A 9,585-nucleotide genomic window follows, 5' to 3' on the forward strand; every position below is an offset into this window, starting at 1 on the left:
AAGCGTCTGACTGAACTGCCTGACATTTTATGAGAGCCCTGCACAGAGTGGAGGTTGTAATAGTCCACAATGCAGCCCCTTGGATACAAAACTTTACTACAACTGATCTTGATGCTCACAAAGTTCAAGTGATTTGACAGATTGTTGGATAAAGGGCAAACATATAGCTTGAGGACACAGTGATGGGCATTAATTTAGTAGTTTATAAATACAAAAGGCACAACTAAAATCCAATAAAGCTTTGACATTGTGTTCAAGGAACCAACAGCCAAGACTCAACAGAAAACGTCCCTGCACAGGAAAAGAAGGAGCTCAGAGCCTTTAGACGGGATGGAAAGTGGCAACAGTGCTTTAGAAAGCAAGTTTGAATTTGTTTTACTAACTCTGTCCTGTCACTGTAAAACAGGTACGCTGTTTTTAACTTAATTCACATTTATCATACAAAGAAATACTCCAGACCCTTACTGTTGCTCTGAAAATCATATATCTTTTAACATAATTCAAAAAAGTTAACTAGTAAAGTAAGAATTTACAAAAATATGTGTCAAAAAATGTAATATAGTTATCTGGGTGATTTAGTTTTTTAAACTTAAAATTCTATTTTTCATGGAATCCCATCAATATTATACTGCCTCTATAATACCTATAACACATTTGATACAGCAAAAGGAAATGGATTTTGTTAAGTATGTAACAGGAAATACTGTAAATGTGCCAATTTAGACAATCATACAAACACTATGTATAAAATGCCTATTGCCCACCATTTAAGCGAAGAGCATTGTGGGATGCCTGTTTGTTGCACAGGGCTTCATCAGGGCAGGTACGTTGACATGCAGTTGATTAAAGGTCAAGTACAGTACACCAAACAATTTAATTAAATAACAACAGCAAGAGAGGCAACAATTCTCAAAATATGTTCATTGAAGACAAAAAACCCACCGTACTCAAAGTCAGGTAGAAATTGAAAAGCCTTTTTCACAGAGTAGAGTCTTATAATTAGATTATTATTCATTTCAGTGCTTGTCAGTGTCTGCCTCAGATCATAGCCATGTCTTAAAATGTCTGTGGATTACATTGTCTGAGATCTTACTTCCAGCCGCATTGCCTTTTGGTTTATGTTGTTAATGATTCCGAAAATTCACACTTAGTGACACACTACACACACTGTGCCTTTTTGTTTTCATTCAATGTGTGTCAATCTTGGCTCATTCTCTTTTCTCTAATGGTGTCTTTATGTTATAGTAGCTACAATGGGTTTCCACAAGGCATTGAGTGCATTGCCATTCACCAGACTGCAACAACATACTCTGTGTGTTTTTTGTTCCACTGGTCAACGCTCTAGGAGAATAGTGAGTAAATGGGGTACGTTATTAATGTGTCCTTTAGCACAATAACTCATTAGGCATTGAAGTTTTCCATTGTGTCAAAATCAATGAAACAAGCATTATCTAACATCATTCTGCAACATGAATGGCCTATAGAGAGGTGCAATGATTATTTATTTTAGTAGGCCGACTCGGAAGTTAGCATCGCAAGGGGTGATTTCCCCATGATCTAGTTATTTATAGAAAATAACACATGTTTAAGAAAATAACACATGTTTAAGAAACTTAATATGTTTTGTTCAGCAGGATAATCTCCACATATTCGAAACACTTTATGATTTTCGAAGCGTAAATGCAATTGGCAGGAGTAAAAAGCTAACGTTACGCTATAAATGAACTACATCGCGGTCGCATGGCTGGGCTTCACCACTAAGTTAAAGGCGGATTCTTGATGACGCTAAGTAGTTTAATTTAGTCATATAACAAGCACAGTTTTTAAGTGAGCTTCGGACATTCACATGGAGTATTTACTGACGTATCTTATTGCGTAGAACGGTATCTTCAACCATCTCCTGTTACCCACAGACCTTATTTCAGGCTTCTAACACAAACACGTTCAAAAAACCATTAACTTTGAGACAAGGGGACAGGAAGGGGTAAAATACTACGTCTTTACTGAATTGTAGGACTCATTACTTGACCACTCTTTTATGTTGCCATCTACAGTTGTAGAAACTTTGAGAATTCATTAATACATAGACATAATGTACTGTAGGCTACATTTCAAAATGCATATCTGTGCAAAATACTGCCCATGCGTAAGAGAGATCAGGTGCTTAATGCATGGGCTACGTCATGAGAGGTGAATTATGAGTAGTGTAGTTCAATGTATTTCTGTATGCCAGACTTTGTGTAACACTGCCAACATTATATCAGAGAAGTAAGTATTACAGCTGCTTAATGAATCACGTCTGATGAATCGTAGGTTGAAACTTTGCAACACAGGAAAGGTCACGTGTCCCGTTATAATGGGCTAGAATCTCTGCCTCTAATAAAAGGCACATTAAATGACCAGATATTTGAATGGGGATCTGTGTGATATTCCCCCCAGACTTCAGAAGGCAGGACAGCACTCATCCTTGCTTATCTCATGGATGACTGTTATGTGAAATTGTTGAGAGGAGATTACACAAGATGGTTACCATGGTATTTGCACAGGCGTTTTCTCCAGCTTTCCTTTGCTCACGGTGAATGGGTCAGGTCAAGCTATTCTCCTGCTCTTCTCCTCCTTGTCCGTGACGTGACTGAGAGCTGGGTCATTTTAACCTGTTTTTTTCTCTGACTTGACACCTTTGGGCAGAAATTAAAGCTCCTAGCCTCCATCACAGCATCTTGACCATTAACCCGGGCAAGTAGTAAATGCTTTACATTGGATTCTGCACCTCGGTTAGAAACCATACTGGTTATATCGCTAGTCGATGCTTTAAAGCCGGTCAAAAACTAATTAATATAGGCTGAATTTCCATGCTGCTAAGCTGACTTTTCTTCAATCAATATAATTGTAAAAAAACTAGAAATAATTCAGTTTTTGTGCTATTAATGTGTAGCTTTCTGGACTGCAAGTCAATGCAGTGCAGTTGGTGCGACAGATTTTGAAGAATGTTCTTGATATATATCTGATGACTTATGGTATGACCATACAAAAAAGATGGTGAGAATACAAGCGCTGTCCAGTGGGCCTTTCGAGCGCTTGAAACCACTTTGAAAATGCACAATCCTGCAGACTCTCCTTTAGGGACTGACACACAGTTCATAGAGTTGTGCCATAAAAACAAAATAGATGGGAAACCTCAGAAGAGACACTGGAAAAAGGGAAACAAAATGATATCATGGAAGGTGCTGGCTTGGAAGGCATGATGACAAGTTGATACAGCAGTATTACTATTTTACCAATCTTGGAACCAATCAGCTATGAGTATGACTAAACCTGGGACCCCAATTTTGTGGCTTCTAATTTAACCAGCAGATATCCAAGCTAAGACTTCTTATACTGTGACGGTCTATAGTCTACATGTTTTTTCTACAAGATTTGTCTTTTTTGTTTGCCACACAAGTGTTTACCAGAATTCAATGGCTCAAACCTGATTGGCCAATACTACTCTTACTGCAAAACAGAATCCAAAACCCCCTCCAATATCAAATTATTGTCCTGATGCTACATATTCTGAATGCAGAACATGTTTAAAGAGATTACTATGTTACAAACGCCAATCACTTTTTAAATTACTTCATTATTTTTTAAGCCTTAGTGGCAGATTAAATACCTGACCACTGGACTATGAGTGGTCAAAAGAAACGGTAGTGCCAAGTTGAAATTCTGAAAACCTGACGCTATACTCACACTGTCGTCCTGGATAATGTGTTTAGGATACAGTACACAAATACAGTTGTTTAATGTATTGAAGAGTATGCCAATGATAATGAAGCAGTGAATGTTGACGTACATGAGATATATCTTAATGTTTTTAACTGTAGAAACAATTTCTGGAATTGTGACATCCCTACCCTAGTCAAAATGGTCCCTTATGTTTTCATTAAAATGTTACCCTTGTTCAATGCTTCAGCCATAGAGTGAACATTGCAACAGGATTGCCATTTCCCCAAATGATCTGCTGGTTTTAATTACTACACTGACATGACCAGTAATAACGCTAACGATGATGTTTGGTAATTTCTCTCTAGCCACATCCTTGATCTGCAGTTCCTACATTGAAATTGTATGGCAAAGGCACTTCAAGTGCAAATGCAAAACATGAGAATATATAATGACTTGACATTTAGAATGCATATCATTTTTGCAATTTTTCAAAGTGCGAATACATCTTTGCAATGACACCACTCGTTTCATAACACTTTTTCCAGTGCGGCCTCTTGTGATGGCAGCATGACACTGTACAGCATGTAATGAGGACTTTTTTTACTAACAGTACTAAGAGCATTATATTAAAATGGCCGGTTACAGAAAGCAGTGACTATACCACAGACTACTAATGTCAGTGGTATGTAACATTTGAAGCATACATTTGAATTAAACTTTGATATTTCCATGTCATATTTAATGATGTCATCATCCTAAAAAAAATAGGTTTTATCTTCAATTTGAATAAAGTGATTAATCGTATTAAATGAATTACTTTTTATTGTCTTTCTGTAAAGAATATGTCCAGAGCATGGCCACCACTAGAATCTAACTATACAAATATTATATTACTAATAATATGACTGTAGTCTAATCTGTATCGGTCAACTGTGCAGAGATACTGGGTTTAAACGGTTTAAACTGAATAAATATACATTATAAAAAGAAAAAGCACAGTATTCAAATGTTGATTTAGAATTACAATGGCAATGTTAAGAATGAAGCTTCAAGGCCGTAAACTATTCTGTACAGCCCTAGCACAAAGTGGGATGGAAATTGAGAGCTAAATATGCTAAAGTAAAACATGTAGGAACTATTGAAATAAAACAAAATTGGAACTGCCTTTCATAAATCCTAGTTTCATGCATTTTGTGTGCAGATAATATAACCAAGTATAATACGCATGTATCATACTTTGATGACACCTCTGTTTATCTTCACTTACATTGTATAAAGCACATCATATGTCTGTAGTGCTTAATAGTGCAAGGAGAATATGACCATATAGCACCACCAACAGCCTGCTAACATACAGAAGGACTTTAGATTGGCTCATAGCAAAGCTTGTTGACTAAGTAGAACATCTAATATAGTTTATTAAATGGAACGAAACTAATGAATCCACACATAACTGCAGCTTCACATTAAACCAAACGGCCATTTCACCATGCCAAATTATTTTTGACCCATGTATTGTTTTTAAGTACTCAATGTGCACTTCACTTCAATACATGACAATGCGCTGAGCCATCAGTTAGCAGCTAAAAATATGATGCAGATTCATTTGTTTTACTTACTCAAGTTTAAGCTTTAACCAACATTACATGTACAGTAATTACAAAAGCCTATGAGTAGGGACAATACCAAGCTAATACAACTACCCCTTTAAAATGCAAGCCTTTGTTATGGAAATAAGCAAGATGTTTGACAAGGCTGATCTCTCAAAAACAGCTATATAATGTATACAGCATATATACTACAAAACAACTCAGTATCAACCTTGTCCTCCTTGAAGAAAGCTCCGGCTTTGATCCTGTAAGACTGATGAACATTGAACACCTTTCCACACTTCACCTTGCTCACCCAAACATACTTCATTAAACATTAAGACACAACACGTTTTGTTCTGGATTGTAAGTCTCCGCTACATGTTGTCATCCGATCCATTAATCCGCCATTCTTTCTGGTTTAATTCCATTTATCTTTCCTGTTTTCCCTCTGGAAACCAAGCGACACTGTGCTCACCGCAATATTATCTTTATTGGCCCTTTGCTGTAGTTTATTGGATACAATATGCAGGGAACGGTTGCAGTCACAGTATATTTTGCTTGGTGAGGAAAAACAATGCTGGCAGTTCCAGATGTTAAAGTTTGAAATGTTGTTTGGTTGATTAGAGATGGTGTATGATTTCACTGTGCTACATCATCTTGTAATGTGATTTGTCACCAAATCCTTCAGGGACTCGAGATTTGGCCCAATACTCACAATTAAGTGTTGATTATTTTCTCGATGAATCATTTGGTCTATAAAATGTCAGCATTTTCTAAAAGCCCATGGTGATGTCTTTGTATGCCTTTTTTTAGTCAGTCTGAAACCCAAAGATATTCACTTCAAGATCAAAGTAGTTTACAATTACTTTTTTATGATTGACCAATCAATTTGACCACGAATTGTTTCAGCCCTACTAGAAACAAAATGGACCATCACAATATTGAGATAACTAAGTTCTTATTAGCTTAGAAGAAATATAATTGTAAATGTTCCCACAAGACATTTAAATATGGTAGATATACACTTCTGCTGAATTTTTACTCTGGGTACCATGTACTTTTTCGAGATAAATATTGCAGTAAATAAGGCAAATGTTTGGCATGTAAAAGCCAATGGAAGGCGTCAGCCATGTTCTGGTCTATCTAAGTGTCCAAATGCCAGTAACCAGGTTGACATGACGCAGGCTTAAGAAACCAATCACAGCTATTCCAGCTGTACATGGACAAGATTAATACTAAAAGATTCTACAAAATCACTTTATTGGTTTTCTGATGGATTTTAAATGTCACTTGCCCCAAGCTAAGGGCAACGATTCAGTGTAGAAAACGCCATTAAATCTCCAAAAAAGAAAATATACAATTTCTCATCCATGACCTGTCAGAACAGAGGTCCTGTTGTCTGCCATTAAATGAGCACTGCCCAACCACCGCTGAATATTAATGGAGCCTTTCCCTGGATCATCAGAGTGTGCATTTAATTCACAATGCTATCTGCATCTTCTCCGGCACAGGTTTCGTGTGTCTCTGAGCATACTGTGTGTGTCTCAGAGTGTGTTGTGAGGTTTGTTAACGAGCGAGAGGACATCTTCTGAGTTCAAGGCCTGTCACCCACTCTGGCTCAGATGAGTTTCTATTGCAGCATGTGTGTTTGATTAACACAGCCATCACCACATTATCGAAATAACCTACACCAAGGGAGAAAATTACATTATTGGAGCCTATAATGCAGCCAAACATCCTGTGTGATTGACAGCCTACATGATGAGTTGATTCCAATTAAATCACATGAATATCATTAGCTGAAAACGACAGATGCTGAAGGCACAAAGTAGTCGGATCATGTTAGGATGTGACAGCTTATCAACAGGCAAGGCCAATCGAAGGCTTCCACGAGAAAGGAAGAAAAATAATGTGCTATAGCAACAAAGTGGCACGAGGATTTACATGGACATCTCATTCCCCCAATTGTGACAGTGCGTCAAGATGGATAACGTGTGCAATGTGCAAAGTCACCAAAGCGTACATATTGCGCACACATAACACCTATGATAGACAGGAAAATCTCCAGTCACGTTTCGGAGGTAGCGGTGGACATACGGCTTACCTAAAAAAGACTCGATGCAAGCACTGGAATTATGATGATGGCGGTGGTGATGGCCCGTCCATCGGAACACGATTCTTCTGTTTCTATCCTCTGCCGGTGTGTCGATGATGTTTTAACTAGGCCATTTCTTCCCTGATCACAATTATTTCTCAGGAGGGCAGTGCGTCGCAGGCTTTCGCACATCAGAACACCTTCTCGGTGTCCGTCTTTCTCCGGCTTTTCCAAAAAAAGCACACCTCATACTGCCCCCTCCTCCTCTCATCCCTCTCTGACAACACCCTGCTCTGTGCTGCTTATCCAGACAGATATTTTGACTTTTCTAATGTTGAGCAGCGAGTGGGAATCAAAGAGGAGAGAGGGGGAAAAAAGGCGCTCACTGTAAAATAGACGCTAGCGTCAAGACTCTGAGCGTTGCTTCAAAAGTCAACGCAGTGATCTGTCCTCTTTCCTTCATTTGTCCATGTTGGTTATTATAATCCACGGTGTATCTACCCCCCACCGCAGCACAGCGAGGGCCTGGGGAAAAACACGGATTGTTTGACTTAAAAAAAATAGGAATAGCGCTCTAAAGACACCCCACAAAATCAGGTGTCCAATCTCTTTACGCGCTTGCGTGGTGCGCTCCCTTGGTTTAACTTGTGATGCTCACCACAGAACATAGAGGCTCAGACTGAGAAACAGAGAACAGCGCGGGGATCTTCCGTTTAGCCTTCATGGCTTTAGACATAGAGCTTTAAATATTAGCAGTGATATATATTTTCTGAAGCCCTGCAATGAAGAGGATACCAGAGTGCGTGGGAGAAACACAACAGAAAAGATGCCGGGAAGAGGAGAGCGAATATCTTTCTATCTCTAATATGCCTATCTCTATCATCTTCTCCTGTATCTCTCGCTATCTCTCCTCTCTCTCTATCTCTCTCTCTATCTCGCTCTCTCCTCTCATACTCTAATCTTCTCTCTCTCTCTCTCTCTCTCTCTCTCTCTCTCTCTCTCTCTCTCTCTCTCAGTGCGGTCTAAAGCCTCTCGCTGCCTCCCGCTCTCTCTCGCTCGCTCGCCCGCTCTCTCTCTCTCGCTCTCTCATAGGACACCACTTGCAATATTTCAATCCCACTGCTAGTTGTCATGACGAAGAGGTGCGACGCATAATTCAATGAACAAGCGCTCGCTCTGCTGAAATCGTCATGTGGGGAAAAAAACTGCATTTGAAACCCAGCGCTTCACTGGGATCTGCTTTGATTGTTTTTAGATGAGGATCTGCACCAGGCTGACGTCAGAGTTCTTTTTTTTATTTTTGGCGCCAGGCACCTGTGCTTTTCACAACGTTAATACATAATAAAAGGCTTTAACTAGCAGTATACTAAATGTAATGGTTTTGACATTACAAATAATACAAATGTAAACTATTAATAATATAGGAATATGTACTCCATATATATTCCATATATTTCAACATCCCCATACAAAGTAAAACACCCACCTCAACATTTTCATACAATTAAACAAATACTACATACACTTATACTTGCACTACTAAGCTGTAATATATCCAATACAATATATCCATGTGCTTTTAACAATAAAATAAAATAACAAATGTCACATAATACATTTTATAAATAATGTTGACTATTATGGACTATTACCATACTATTAACTATTATGTTCTGTAGGACAACAAATTGAAGCAATGTTAAATTGGTGCACTTTTACTCTTACACAATTCCTTTATCCACAAACACAACACTGCCATAACATCACCTTATGAGTTCCCACATGATGACTGATAGCAAACAGTTCTTATCGAGCAGATATGAAGCAACATAAGCATCATGTGGGTTCTTGTTCACTAAATGAATGTATGATCATAGAATATTCACAGCTTTTAACTAGGTATTGTTCCCCATCAACCAACAAATGCTTCTTTAGCTGCTATTTACTCCATCTTGTTTACCGGCTAATCTCAACCTCTGCTCGATAGTGGGCCAGTAGCATGCAGTAGGGCTTGACCAGCGAGATTAAACAAAGCCAGTAAAGTTGCACATCAGTAAACAAAAACAATAACCTCTCAAGAGCTGAAGGAAACTACATTTGGGTTAGGCCTCAGCAATAAAACAATCTTGAAAATGTTCCTTATAACATCATGTACAATAACAGAGATACATCTACCAACAGCCAATATGTTGT

General features: G+C 38.3%; 1 protein-coding gene across 2 annotated transcripts in view; it reads right to left on the bottom strand.

Annotated features, from left to right (window-relative positions):
- The window catches only part of nlgn2b (neuroligin 2b), a 97,373-nt gene extending 89,227 nt beyond the window's left edge, over positions 1-8,146 (bottom strand). For both annotated transcript variants that reach the window (XM_034226661.1, XM_034226660.1), the window contains exon 1: positions 7,402-8,146. The gene's annotated coding sequence lies outside the window, so the exon portion shown is untranslated. The remainder of the gene's footprint in view (positions 1-7,401) is intronic.
- Between the last annotated feature and the right edge of the window lie 1,439 nt (positions 8,147-9,585).

This window comes from Gymnodraco acuticeps, unplaced genomic scaffold (assembly GCF_902827175.1).
Source record: "Gymnodraco acuticeps unplaced genomic scaffold, fGymAcu1.1, whole genome shotgun sequence".
In the NCBI taxonomy this organism is placed as follows: Eukaryota; Metazoa; Chordata; class Actinopteri; order Perciformes; family Bathydraconidae; genus Gymnodraco; species Gymnodraco acuticeps.